This window comes from Podarcis vaucheri (genome assembly GCF_965113315.1).
Source record: "Podarcis vaucheri genome assembly, chromosome: 3".
NCBI classification, from domain to species: domain Eukaryota; kingdom Metazoa; phylum Chordata; class Lepidosauria; order Squamata; family Lacertidae; genus Podarcis; species Podarcis vaucheri.
In genome coordinates this window covers 58,578,228-58,593,778 of record NC_138761.1, presented here as the reverse complement: position 1 = coordinate 58,593,778, position 15,551 = coordinate 58,578,228, and the positions used below count along the sequence as shown (strand labels likewise).

The window sequence follows — 15,551 nt, the reverse complement described above, 5'->3', positions numbered from 1 at the left end:
AGAGTTCTGGCTCTCTGCTTGTGGTTTTGCCTCCCAGCAATGCTTGAATGTGGACAAACTGCTGGCCCAGTTTCTGTCTTGTCTTTGCTAGCAAGCTTATTTCCTCTTTCTGATGGAATAGGTTCCACAGTTTTCCATTGTAAAGTTGTTAATCCTCTCATCCTGCTGTGGTTTCACATGAAGTTTTACCCAACAAATATAGTGATAGCTAAAGCTCAGTGTGGATTTCAGCTCTATGATGGCCAACTTTTTGTGATCATGTTCTCATACAAAAGTTTTTGAAAACCCAAGACTAAAACTGACAGCAAACTGGCAAACAGATATTGCTCTTCTGTCATTTTTAGTTAAAGAAAAACAAACCTTGTACAGTCTTAAGCTTCATATATGTGTGTAAGAGAAAGAGAAGTCCTGCTCACTTGATCAAAGAGCTATAGATCTGTCAGTTTTCATTTGTTTGTTAGTACTTTAATTTCAAATTTTCAGATCCTTTTCTACCAACATAGGCTGCCTCCTGTGATGGAGAATACTGTGCAGGGATCATAGGGAAGAGCCTGTGTAAACAGAGCATGCTGCTTGAGACAAAAGAAGGCATCGCAGTGCATAGTAGGACTATGGGCATCTAGTAAGATTGCTCACCTAGCTTAGCAGCCCCAAAGAACAAATCACCAAAAAGCTTTGATAGGTCCAGAAATACAACCAGTGTTACCATCTTCATACACCTGAACCCTGAATGCACCATTTCTCCATTTCTCTTGACTTGGGAACTTGTAATGACAGAGATAAATGAAAGGGAAATAAACAGACCATGTATTCCAGAAATATGATCATGTTCCTCAAGATTTATGAATTATGTAGAAAACAAAGAAACCTTTGGTTGGATCCAGGCATAGAGTAGACCCACGGAAATAACTGAGACTTGAGCTAGTCTTTTTGAAATCTTACCCCTCCAAAGCTTTTGAATTTTTTTTTTTTTTGGGGGGGGCTGTATATTGCAATGGCAGTGGCTTACTCACCTGCACCCGTTTTACAACCCCTTGTCTGAGACAGCCTTTTATTATTTAAAACTGTCAACAATTGTCTCTTCACTGAGTTCAAGTGCATAGATCCTTAATGTTTACTCACATGATTTATGTTCTGGATCTTTATCATCCTCATGGCTGTAGGGTGAATAGAGTCAAATGAGGACAGGACTCCAATATATTTAGTAGTGTAGAGGTTGGAAATTATAAATTGAAGCTGGAATATTACAACAAGCTGGCAAAAGGAATAGCCTCTTTGCCATTTTACTGGAAAAAAGAAGGCTTTATACAATCAGTTGTAGTAATTGTTCAGTTTTCTGGTTTAGCACTGCTTTGTTTCAGGTGTTAATGTAGCAGAAAGATAATGTATAAACTATACTTAGGAAAACTAAGAAAACATCAAAACAGAGGAATGTGAATTGTATAATTTATTTTCCCAAGCGATTATGATCTTTGAGTTTAAAGGCCCAAATAATCTAAAAAGTCAAACACACACGTAAGATAATGTGTGTTAATTCAAACTGAGTGAATGGGCAATAAAATTGCAAATGCAATTCAGTGTAAACAAATATTAAAGTGTAGGAGCAAAAAAATCTCATTTCCACATATACACTCATGGAGTTTGAACTGGTGGTGAGTGACCAGGAATGGGACCTATGGGTTATAGCGCGTAGCTCAGTGATTTGCCAATATTCCCAGAACCATACAACAGGCATGAACTCCTACCTAACACTGTTCTCCACTCCATTCTAGTTTGTCAACAACTTTCTTGGAATACCGGTGCTCAGAAGTGGTTCAAATGTGGCTTTGGTTACAGTTTTAGTACAGTACACAGTGCCTTCAGGAAAGGACATAGGTTGCCATGGCTGGCCCAGTCTGGCTTGTGTATACACAGCAAGTATAAAATGCTCAATAATGCTTCTAGGCTTCCTCTATCATAGACTGGCATCTGGATGTTCTGCCTTCTCCCACAAGTTCTCTACCTGCATTCTCTGCCTTGTTCAATAGATTCTGGATTCCACATTCTCTACCAGAGGCTCTTATGTATAATTTTCAGAAAACACCACTTGAGGAGAGAATGAACCCTTGGAAGCACTACAATTCTGAAAATAATAGCCACATAATCAAATACATCTTTTGCAGAGTATAAACTTAAAGCCATTACTCAGCAAGATGGCTTTGAAAATAATTGCTGTAATTCTGATGACAAGGAAACTAGACCAGCACAGGGGGATCAGTTTACTCTGCTAGCCTTATAGGGCTCAGCTACCAGGCTTGGTTTACTTCACCCAGTTGTGCTACTATTTGATGACACATTTTGGGCAAGTGCTAGTTGGAAAGGAATACTTGCTGGCTTGGTGTATCCTCACATTTGGTCAGGCCTGCCCGGCTCATTTTGGGTACCATCTAATCACCCTCCCAGCAGTGCAGTTCATTACACATCTGCCTGCTTTGCCTCTTCCTGCTTTGCCTTGGGTAGCAACATTCAGTTTTTGAGCAGAATCTGAATGAGGTATTGGGGGCTTTCTTATGATGGTCATAGGTCCTACATTACAGAGTGCAACTTTCTATTTAAAGAGCTTTCAGTGGAGAATCCTCTACTGAAGGAGGCTCTTATGTGGTACAAGTCTAATTTCAAAGTAATTATATGAAGGGAGAGCAGAGACCTTGAAGTTGTCCATCAACAGCACCTGGTAGATGACTGAGAAGACACAGAAGTCACTTGGTTGCAGTCTTCCCCACTATGATGAGATGTATTTTGTTTCTATTTAGATTATAGACATTATTTATAAATTTGTATTTATACCCATAAATTAGCATATGCAAATGCCATGGAAGCTTGTGCCATTTTGGGGGGTGGGGGGTGGGTGGATGCCTAAGCGGCCACATGAGACCCTCTGTCATTGTTACTCTCCATGGAGTTTTTTCTGTATCCCAGGATGGAGGGAACAGTGACCATTCATTAGTAGCCAGCTGCCCTAAGCCAGCCACTGCTGGACTTAAACTGTCTTCCTGAATTATACACTGTCCTAGTTGTGCCTGCACAGTACAAACCACAATCCTCTTTGCCTAGGGAGTCAGATGACCCCAAAGAACTAATCTACTTGTGTAATCAGTAATTATAGATTTAATATTGTCTCCAGTTATGATAGTTAGAGCTAAGACTTCACTGTTTAGCTTATTCTTGTGGTTACTTTCCTTTTCCTTTTCCTGTGTATGCTTCTTATTCTGGGCCTATATATTAAATAAACAAGAATTTAACAGTGGCAATGAGAAAAAAAAACCAGGCATGCCATCCTGTGGAAAAACTGAGGAATTTAATTCAGAAACAGAAGAATGGCAGCAATATGTTGACATACTGGGCCACTATTTCCTTGCTAATATAATCACTGAGGTGACAAACAAAAGGCAGCATTTCTCAGTGCTTGTGGATGTTCAACTTACTGCCTTTTAAGAAGCTTGTTAAAACCACAAAAGCCAGAGGATAAAAGTTTGGCAGAGTTGCAAAAGATCTTGTCTGACCACTATATTCCAAGGCCAAGTATAATTGTGAAACGTTTCAAATTCCATAATAGGAGGTTGAAGGAAGGTGAATCTGTATCAGAGTATATAGCTCATCTCTAAAAACTTACTGAACCCTGTTCTTCTGGAAATCTGGAGGGAACGTTGAGAGACAGATATGTGTGTAGAATTAGTCATGGGGAAAAAAAGAGCAATTACTGGATGATAGGGATCAGACCTATGAGAAAGGTGGCAACTACCATGGAAGCAACGGTGACAAATGTACAGGATTTGCATCTTGACAACAGAGAAACTCAAAATAAGTCTATAAGTCAAGTCTGCAGCCCACAGCAGATGTTTGGAGATCTGGAAAGGTGCTATTGTTGAGGAGGAATGCTGTCAGCCTATGTTGGTAAACACTGAATGTCCCAATGCTATAAATTCATAAAACCTAGGCATTTAGGAATAAATCGTAAGGAGGTTGTCTGGTTCCACAACCAAGTCAGTCCAAGAGAGAGGCAAGAAAACAAAAAGCTTATTATTTACAGATGGAAAGGGGAGAGGAGGCAGATTAGAAGATCCACTTGGTTTACTGTGTAATAGAAAAAAGGAGACTTATACTGTAACTGTGCAGTTCAGTAATCAACCAGTAGGCATGGAAATACTGTAGAGTCAGGGGCTTCAGTTACAGTTGTCAATGAAGAGAGTTACCAACAATGCAAAGGAGACCATTGGCCAAGAGAATAGTGAAATTAAGGACTTACACTGGCAGAAATCTCCTAGTCCTAGGATCAATAAGAGTTCAGTCACATACAAAGGTCAACATAACGTCTTAAAGGCTTTAATAGAAAATGAAGAAAGGCCAAACTTTGCTTGGTTCAACATGGCTGAAGTAAAGTAGAGGCATAGAAATTGTCAGACCTCTCGAGAGCCACCCTAAAATACTTCAAGAAGGAGTAGGTACAGTAAGAGGAATAAAAGCCAGTATTTATACCAGGAGGGCAGCCAGCCAAAGTACTGTAAAACCTGAGCAGTGCCCTGTGCTCTCACAGGGAGAACTGAAACAGAACCGGGTAGATTGGAATAAGAAGTCATAATCAATCAAATTTATAAATTAGACATTTACCCCATTCCAAGAACTTAGTACTTGCTCCCATTGCTTGGAGAAGGCCTCCATTTTAAAAGTAGGACATGCCCCAGGCTTACCAGCAGATGGAACTTGAGGACTGCAAGAAATTCAAGTGTAACAGGTTGCCCTATGGAGTTTCATCAGCCAGAAATATATTCCAAAGGGCCATGAAAAAGCTCCCAAAGGACAACCTGGAAGTTGTGGTGATGATTGATTACATTCTCCTCATCACATGCGAAAGATCAGGACCACCTTCCAAATCCTAAGGTAGTATTTGCTAAAACCATCCTCTTTTGAAGATTGCCCTATACAAATCACTGGGCTTTTAGAACATCTGGATCTGTCCCCTGTAGAGGCATTCCAGATCAGAATGTGGACTCAGCAGACTCCTGTACTATCTGGGGTAATCCATTACATTTTACATGGGCTGCAACAGAATCCAGGAATGAATTCCAGGCAATGAATATAGAACCGAGCTATATTATCCCTGCATCTTGTGGGTCATGACAAAAACAGCAAAGGGTTCTGAGACGTTTATATGAGGTGCCTGCCAAGAATTTTCTGAATGAAAGCTGTAGCTCGTAGTGATGTCTAGTGGCTTGGAAAGAGTTGTTAAGCACTGTTCCCAATGTCAGCTGCATCAAGAAACTCCAGCACAGACCCCCTTGCACCAGAAGAACCTACACTTTGGAACTTCCTGCCTATTGAGATCAAGTAGGTGTCCACATGGTATTCTTTTGGAACCTGCTAAGAACATTCTTGTTTAGACAAGCCTACCCAGATGCTTGGACGTGGGTGGCGCTGTGGGTTAAACCACAGAGCCTAGGACTTGCCGATCAGAAGGTTGGCGGTTCGAATCCCCGTGATGGGGTGAGCTCCCGTTGCTCAGTCCCTGCTCCTGCCTACCTAGCAGTTCAAAAGCATGTCAAAGTGCAAGTAGATAAATAGGTACCGCTCCGGCGGGAAGGTAAACGGCGTTTTCGTGCACTGCTCTTGTTCGCCAGAGGTGGCTTAGTCATGCTGGCCACATGACCATGAGCTGTACACTGGCTCCCTTGGCCAATAAAGTGAGATGAGCGCCACAACCCCAGAGTTGACCATGACTGTACCTAATGGTCAGGACTCCCCTGAGTGAGTGCTGGAGGGCCCTGCTCTTGCCACTTACCATCTGGCCTGGGGCGGGGCCTGGGGCCTCATAAGGACTGCGTGCTGCTTGCTGCCTGCTGCCCAGGAGGACTCCCCTGAGTGAGTGCTGGAGGGCCCTGCGCTTGCCACTTACCATCTGGCCTGGGGCGGGGCCTGGGGCCTCATAAGGACTGTGTGCTGCTTGCTGCCTGCTGCCCAGGAGGACTCCCCTGAGTGAGTGCTGGAGGGCCCTGCTCTTGCCACTTACCATCTGGCCTGGGGCGGGGCCTGGGGCCTCATAAGGACTGTGTGCTGCTTGCTGCCTGCTGCCCAGGAGGACTCCCCTGAGTGAGTGCCTGAGGGCCCTGCTCCTCCCTGCCACTTACCACCTGGCCCAGGGCGGGGCCTGACAGGCCTCACTAGGACAGTTGTTACTGCCGGAGAGGCACAGAGTGTTTTTAAAATGTTTTTAAAAATTTTCTTTGGATTTTTTGTATGTGGGGGGTGGGGGTGGGATGGATGTTTGGTTGGGCTTGGGGAATTATTATTTTTTATTTTGATGTTTTTGTAATTTTTACATTTTTTGTTTGTATTGTTTTATTGGTTTTGTTTGTTTGTTTAAGGTGTTATTTTGTTTTTAGGGGGAGGGGTCAGGGCTGCCGGGGAGTGGGCCCCAGCCCACAAAATGGCTGGGGCATGTTCCACAGGGGGGGATGCACTGGGACAACCGATCTCAGTGATCACGGGTAGGAGGAGGAGTTACGCTAAGACCAGACCATGTCATTACAGAGGAGGCAGGTTTAGTCGTTGTCTGAGGACTATCCCTGCCTCCGGGTCTGGTCCTGACCGGATGGATACTAGAATCAGCAAGGGATACCCACATGACCTGAAGGTGCTGCTGTGCAATGCCAGGTCAATGATTCATAAGACCACTGCCATCCATGACTTGATCATGGATGGAGGATTTGACCTGGCATGTGTAACAGAGACTTGGCTGGATGAAGCAGATGGGCCTGTCCTTGCCGCTGCTTGTCCACCAGGTTTCTCTTACGCACAGCAACCCAGGTCATGTGGGCGGGGAGGGGGGGTTGCAGTGATTTTTAGGAAGTCATTAGTTTGCACCAGGCGTCCTATTGGGAAGACCCAGTTTTCTGAGTGCATGTTCTGGAAGTTGGGCAATAGGGGCAGTACAGGATTCCTTTTGGTGTACCGACCTCCCCGCTGCGCCAAGGATTCCCTGCCCGAGCTGCTTCAGGTCGTGGCGGATGTTCTCCTGGAGACACCTAGCTTGGTCGTCCTGGGGGATTTTAACATCCATGCCGACACGACCTTACAAGGGGCCGCTCGGGACTTCGTGGAAAGCATGGCCTCCATGGGGCTGTCCCTGAATAAGTCTGGCCCAACCCATAGCCGTGGACATGCCTTGGACCTGGTGTTTACCTCTATGGATGTTGGTGATCTGACACTAAGTAAAAGCGAAACGAAAGAAGTGCCATGGTCAGATCACTTCCTGGTGCAACTGGACTTCTCTGCGACCCATCCCCTCTGCAGGGAGGTGGGACCAATTCGGATGGTCCGCCCCCGCCACTTAATGGATCCAAATGGTTTCCAGAGAGTGGTAGGGGATGCTTTATCCCATGTTGATGGCCTTTCAGCTGATTCCCTAGTGGCCCGCTGGAATGTGGAGTTAACCAGGGCTATTGACTGTTTGGCTCCGAAGCGCCCTCTCCGATTGCATGGAGCCCGGACAGCCCCGTGGTTTTCCACGGATCTGAGGGCAATGAAACAATCGTTGAGACGGCTAGAGCGCCGGTGGCGGATAACTCATTCCGAATCTGACCGGACACAGGTTAGAGCTCAACGTCGAGCCTACCAAGTGGCGATAGCGACGGCGAAGAAGAATTTCTTCACCGCCTCTATTGCATCTGCAGAAAACAGCAGCAGGAGACTTTTTCAGGTGGTTCACAATTTAGCGGAACCACCTGCAACATCGGGGCCCAGTACGGGCCACATGTTCTCCTGCAATGATTTCGCAAAGTTCTTTGCAGATAAAATCGCTCAGATTCGGGAAGAAGTAGACTCCACCGTGGGAGCAGGGCCGGGGCGGGAGAGTGCAAGAGTTCTGTCTAGTCAAGTTGAGTGGGATCAATTCCAATCTGTTACCTCCGAGGATGTGGACAGGCTGCTTGGACAAGTGAAACCAACCACCTGTCTCCTGGATCCTTGCCCATCCTGGCTTATAAAAGCTAGCCGGGAAGGACTGGGCGATGGGCTTCGTGGGGTGGTGAATGCTTCCCTCCGTGAGGGAGCCTTCCCAGACCCGCTGAAAGAGGCGGTTATTAAACCGCTTCTTAAAAAACCATCTTTAGATGCGGCCACGATGGCCAATTATCGCCCAGTCTCAAATCTTCCATTCTTGGGCAAGGTGATTGAGCGAGCGGTTGCCGAACAACTCCAGGCACGCCTGGAAGAAGCGGACCATTTGGATCCCTTCCAGTCGGGATTCAGGCCTCATCATGGGACTGAAACTGCCTTGGTCGCACTGGTTGATGATCTCCGGCGGGCTACGGACAAAGGTGAGAGCTGTTTCCTAGTTCTGCTGGATCTCTCAGCGGCGTTCGATACCATCGACCATAGCATCCTTCTGGACCGTCTTGGGGGGCTGGGAGCTGGGGGCACTGTTATACAGTGGTTCCGCTCCTTCCTCCTAGGCCGTGTTCAGAAAGTGGTGGTGGGGGATGAGTGTTCAGACCCCTGGGCTCTCACTTGTGGGGTGCCTCAGGGTTCTGTCCTCTCCCCCATGCTTTTCAACATCTACATGCGGCCGCTGGGAGAGATCATCAGGAGGTTTGGGCTGGGTGTTCATCAGTATGCGGATGATACCCAGCTCTACCTCTCTTTTAAATCAGAACCAGTGAAGGCGGTGAAGGTCCTGTGTGAGTGTCTGGAGGCGGTTGGAGGATGGATGGCGGCTAACAGATTGAGGTTGAATCCTGACAAGACAGAAGTACTGTTTTTGGGGGACAGGAGGCGGGCAGGTGTGGAGGATTCCCTGGTCCTGAATGGGGTAACTGTGCCCCTGAAGGACCAGGTGCGCAGCCTGGGAGTCATTTTGGACTCACAGCTGTCCATGGAGGCACAGGTCAAATCTGTGTCCAGGGCAGCTGTTTACCAGCTCCATCTGGTACGTAGGCTGAGACCCTATCTGCCTGCGGACTGTCTCGCCAGAGTGGTGCATGCTCTGGTTATCTCCCGCTTGGACTACTGCAATGCACTCTACGTGGGGCTACCTTTGAAGGTGACTCGGAAACTACAACTAATCCAGAATGCGGCAGCTAGACTGGTGACTGGGAGCGGCCGCCGAGACCATATAACACCGGTCTTGAAAGACCTGCATTGGCTCCCAGTACGTTTCCGAGCACAATTCAAAGTGTTGGTGCTGACCTTTAAAGCCCTAAACGGCCTCGGTCCAGTATACCTGAAGGAGCGTCTCCACCCCCATCAGTCTGCCCGGACGCTGAGGTCCAGCGCCGAGGGCCTTCTGGCGGTTCCCTCACTGCGAGAAGCAAAGCTACAGGGAACCAGGCAGAGGGCCTTCTCGGTAGTGGCGCCCGCCCTGTGGAACACCCTTCCAGCAGATGTCAAGGCGATAAACAACTACCTGACATTCAGGAGACATCTTAAGGCAGCCCTGTTCAGGGAAGTTTTTAACGTGTGATATTTTATTGTATTTTTGGTTTTTATGGAAGCCGCCCAGAGTGGCTGGGGAGGCCCAGCCAGATGGGCGGGGTATAAATAATAAATTATTATTATTATTATTATTATTATTATTATTATTATTTACCTTTACCTTTACCTTTACCCAGATGCTTAGGAAGTTGAAGTAATTCCAATCTGCTTTAGTATTTTAACTTTTGAATGATTTACTGTATTGTTGTGATTTTTTCCTTGATTTTATTGTTTTATCATTTTGTAAACCGCTTTGAGGTTTTCTACAATCAAGCGGTCTATAGATTTTATGAAATAAATAACATAAATAATTTTGCATTTAGACTATGCTGGGCCCCTATTTTAGGGAAGAAGATTTTTTCACAGAAGCTCATTCAAAATGTGGAGAACGTTTTGGCCGTCCAGATGTTGCTGAACTACAGTTCCCATCATCCTTCACCATTGGACATTCAAACATCATCCTATCACCCAGCTTCAAATGACCTTGTTGAAGGAGCAGTGAGGAATTTTAAAGAAGTACAGGACCATACCACAAATTATCATAGGCATAAGTTCTGGCCAACTGCTGTTAGGACTCATCTGGATTTACTGTATCCTAACATGAAAGGAGAAGTATTGGGGGGACGGGGACGACAAACTACTTAAAAATCCCTACATGGCTACCATGTCAAAGACTTAAAGGTTCAGAATTCATTCTTCCCACAAAGTCTCAGTACCCACCAACTTACATGGATTCCAGGGATGACCTGATAACAAACGGGGCCTTTAGCATTCAAAGTTGCAATCTTCTAATAGTGAGTAGTCTGTAAATATTAATGTGACATCTACATGTGGATAGATGCATCTGAAGTACTTGAGCGGTCACCCAAGAAGAACCAGAGCCCTGGAGAGTAATTGAGAATTCTGAACCTGGTTGTTCAGGGCTGTCCATAAAAACTGTTGGCTACAAAGTCAGAGACACCCGTGATGGACAGATGAATCTAGAGGAGATGCCCACTCCTGAGGAGAAGTGTGAGCCAGTGAGAGAGCAAAGAGCTCTTAAGTTATTTGAAGGACTATGTCTGAGTTGTAAAGTAAGGGTGGAGCAGTGTTGTAATTGGTTATAATAGAGTTAAATATTGTCTCTTAGTTATTATGCCTTGGAGCTGAGACTCCACCCTTTTACTTCTTCTGAAATTACTTTCCCTTTCCTATGTAGTTGTATATTAGCTGCTTGTTCCGTGCCTACTATGTGATTAACCTTGATTTCTGTTAAATAAATAACTGTGATGATGAGACCACCAGAGCTGGTCCCCCCCTCCATCTGGGTCATTTACTAAGTGAGGTTACCAGGGCCTTCAGCATGATTTCACTGTCAGTCTTCAGCCTGCCTGACTACAGCTTCCCTCCATCCTGACTGCTTGTAGTCCAAAACTTCTAATTCCCTGTAGGTGAGTTGGCAAGAGGAGGAGAAGAGATGGCGAGGTCCTTTGCATTGGGCTGGGTTGTACCCCACACATAGTGCAAACATAATGGACTCTTTGTTGGATTCAGGTGCCAATCACAGAGACTGCCTTTTAAAAATACTTGTCATCCAATGGATTTCTGATGGTGTACAACAGCCATAAAATTATTCAAAGTGCAAATACAATAAAATTACTTCCTAGTAATTTATAGACTGAGAGGAAACAAAAGACTATAGAAACCAAAAGCAGACTCAGGTGATATAATCGTTTAAAATTCCATGCCAAATAAAAATGTCTTAAGTAGGGATACAAAATAATTTATAAACATGCTGATTTTTTTTAAAAAAAGTGTTTTCCTGATTAATATGCAAATTGGAGTATAGGGACTCATTGGATTTCACACTTCTCTAAATTTTGCAATGCAGTTCTCAGCTTTAAAAGTGTGTAGAGGTAGGGGATGCATACCAAAATGAGTATTTTGGGACAAAATGCTTACAAAAATACAATTTAAGGACGTGTATACAATTTAAACACAGTTTTTGTGTGGTTTAGAAGAACAATTTGCAGAAAACAAAACAGAATGGAAACAGAACAAAACAAAACTGAACAGATGTGAAACTGACAACAAACACATCAGGCAAGCTTTAACTATAATGATACCTGGTGGCTGACAGGTGGATTTATTTATTTATTCATTTTCTTTTATATTTCTACAATTTATATACCACTTAATTACAATGGTCTCTAAGTGTACAAATGGTGTACAAGGAATACAAGCTAATGAAAATAAATATTAGTTAAAGCAATTAAATCAGAGTCTGACGGATTGAGCGGATGAGATCAATAGTGGGTCCAACGGTCAACAAGACGGTTTCTGCATGTGCTGTAGAGGAAATTGAGAGGCAGATGGGATTAACAACCTGGGAAGGTATCCCATCTAGGAGAAAGAAAGCTCTGATCCAAAGCCCCTGCTGTCTTGCAGGATATATTTGGGAGAAGAGAAGGCTAAGAAGAAACCCTACACAAATCCCAAGTAGAGTCCCTAAGATGGTTGGATGGCACCTTGTACGCCTCCTTCCAGCAACTCCCCGAGCCAAGCACATGCCAAACGTATGACTCTGCTTTCTTTTGGACCACATTAGTGAGGCCGAGGGGAGGGTGTAATTCTCTGGGCAGCCTAGGACCTCCATACACTTCCTAGGCTTGTACACTATGGAAGGTCACTTCAGTACTGCTAACACAGATGTTTGACACTCCCCCCCCCCCACTGCCTGGAGGCGCACTCCATTGTCTGCCCCCACCAACAGTTTAGCCTATGATGTTTACACTAGCTGTAGTGTCTGAAGCAGACATAAGAGCATATTGCAATCCCTGAGTCTTGCGGTTGCCAATGCATGAATCGCCATGGCCAAACTATCCTTGTCCCACCCGCCTGTCAAAATTGGCCCCTTGGGGGATGGAGTGAAAGAGTGTCCAAACAGGATTGAACTCCCCAGAGGAGCACTCCTAGAGGATTCAGAGGAACTCACTAGTACACCCAAACTAGGTAGGATTGTACTCCGTATGCATCAGCGTGGGGAGTTCACTCTTGCTTTCTACAGGTTGGCCAATCCAGCTGCATCTTTACCTTTCCACACACCTGGTGTGACAAGTGAGAGGCAGGTGGCTGTGGTATGGGAAAATGCCCTCATGGGCCAAATGGAAAAGCCTAGTTGGCTTGTGGTAATCCCAATCTAATCCAGCTACAACGTTTCCAGAATAAGGGTAAATGTTGCCAGGCTATCTCTGCCCTGAAACAGCCAAAGCTGAGCAATTGGTCAAAGCTAGAAGGTGGGATGCGGCTGGCGCTGTGGGTTAAACCACAGAGCCTAGGGCTTGCTGATCAGAAGGTCGGCAGTTTGAATCCCCGCGATGGGGTGAGCTCCCGTTGCCCGATCCCTGCTCCTGTCAACCTAGCAGTTCGAAAGCACATCACAGTGCAAGTATATAAATAGGTACCGCTCCAGCGGGAAGGTAAACGACATTTCCGTGCGCTGCTCTGGTTCACCAGAAGCGGCTTAGTCATGCTGGCCACGTGACCCGGAAGCTGTACGCCGGCTCCCTCGGCCAATAAAGTGAGATGAGCACCGCAACCCCAGAGTCGGTCACGACTGGACCTAATGGTCAGGGGTCCCTTTACCTTTACCTTTAGTAGAAGGCACTCTGTTGCACCAAAGCTACCTGATCCTCATGTGACATTGTCAAACCAAGGAGCACCTCCATGCTACATACCTGCTACTTCTAGGAGACTGCTTATCCAGAAGCAGAAGAATTCTAATCCGCCAGACCTGAGAGCCACCTTCCCATATATTTAGAATTCAGTTTTGGTTTATTGACCCTCATCCTGTCAAGGTAGATCTTAAGAGGTCTTCTCTTTCTGTTGAATGTGCTTTGGATCACTTCCTTGAGTTTTCTGGAACTCATGTTCTGCAGATGCCATAATGTGCTGCACCCTGTTTGCATACTTTAGTTTGGATTACGTGGCATAATTTGTGAGAGGTTGAACTTGTGGGTTCCTGTCTCGGGAATGGGATCCTGGTTTGGATGTCTAGTTTTGATTCCGCCTTTCCCCTTAAACTCAGCAAGTTCAGTTTAATGTTGAAATTATGATTCAGGTATGTTAACATTGTCAGGGAATTGTGTACAGTAATTACATTTGTCTGCAATCTCTAATGTACCCTCTGCTGTAGCATTTTTTTCCAACCTCAAAATAATGTGGTATAAATTCCATTTAAACATGTACATGTTTGTAGCTCTTATTTCATTGGACCCCTGGTTTAGAAAATATAATAATGCTAGATTAAATGTATAGCTGCACAAATAAACTTCGTGTATGCATTAGCCAGCTTTAAACTTACAACCCAACACTACTGTATTCACATATTTTAGTAGATATACGAACGGAGTTACATTGGTGTCTTACGAAAATTGCAAACACATGTGTGTTTCTGAGAGAGATTCACACACACACTTTCACTTGTGCTCTGGGGCATATATGCATGCATGTTTGTAGAGTTTTTGTAGGATCTGTCTATATCCTCAGGTATGTGCATCTTTCTTTCCTTCTTGTGCATGTCAGGCATATTTACAACAACCATAATTCCTCACCAGATTTCTGCCATCTATTAAAGCTAGTAGGGGCAAGTATGAATGTGAATATCTATTAAAACTAGCAGATTAAGATCCAAAGAGATTCAAGATATCTTTAATCGTCTTCAGATATGATTGGTGAAAATGGTACCTGTATATTACAAGGTAGCGTTCTGTAAAATGTACAATTTTGTTATTCACTGCAAACACAACTTATGTAATTATGCACCTTGTTACTCATTTGTAACAAAGTCCTTTTTCATAATTTGTGATAAAATTGTTTCAAAACTATTTTTTTGGTTATAGAGGCAAATTCGTGCATTCATATCTATGCATGTTATTTGTTGTATATGCTAAAAATGTTTAAAACAATCTATCATTTGTATAAGGGTTTGTAATCTGAATAACAAATAAGCATTTAAGTATGGAATTGCATTCATACATTCACTTGGCTATCTATGTTTCAGTTTCACAAAAGGTTTTGTTTGTTTTTTAACCAGCGGAGCATAGATAGCTGTGAAGCTATCTGTTTGAATAATTTAATGGCTTCTTTGTTTCTACAAAGTTAAAAATCATGAGATGGCAAAATAAATTACTCTGAAGTCTGTTTTGTCTTAAATTTCTTTTTATTTGAATATGTTAAAATGATCCCTTTAGATATTTGCAAAGCTCTGCTTTTTATAGATTGGTCTCAATGTTAAATTGAAGATAAAAAAACCTAGACTTTTGGTTGTTGTTGCTAGATTTATTAGCTCTTTGTTTTCCATGCAGCTAACATGTGGTTAAATGTCAAGAGGCTACATGTTTAAGCAATGACTGATTTCACTATATATTTTTATTTGATTTCGCAATTCAAAGGAAAGAAGCATGCTGATAAGCACAATGGCAGCATAACTGCAGGTTTAACTTTTCTTTCTTTTCTTTCTTAAAAAAAAATATGCTTTCTGCTACTAAATACCAGGAATCATGATAATTGCACTAGGCATGTTTGTGTGCCTTTTTTCTGACTTAGATACAGAACACTCTTTGATTTCTGGAATTTGACAGTCTGTGGCTGGCTGCACACGAGCAAGCAAGTGTGCCTTCACAAAAACACACTTTACCGTGCCACTTCTCAACTGCACTGTAGTCCTGCCCAGGGTCATTACAGTATACACTTTCCATATTTCTAACAAACATGAAAATGAGCAGGATAGGAAGTAGACAAAGAAAGAATAACTGAAGCCTGGTAGGGGTATACAACATGAACAGACGAGGCTCCGTGCTAGCCTTCGGAATACTTAAAAGCCCCAACCCATTTGCTCCTCAATGCCTGCCTTTGATTATCAGAGCCACATAAAGAGAAAACTTAAACAACTAGTACATTGAAACAATGATTTGGTATAAATCCAGAGTTAATTGTTTTTCAAGTGATGTTTAAACCAATGCCAGTGCAAGGCAAAAGTATCTGGCCTATTGCCAGCACTGTTGTAA

General features: G+C 44.0%; 1 protein-coding gene across 6 annotated transcripts in view; it reads left to right on the top strand.

The window, feature by feature from the left end:
- ESR1 (estrogen receptor 1) overlaps positions 1 to 15,551 on the top strand; it is a 197,848-nt gene that overhangs the window by 64,758 nt on the left and 117,539 nt on the right. The window lies entirely within an intron of this gene.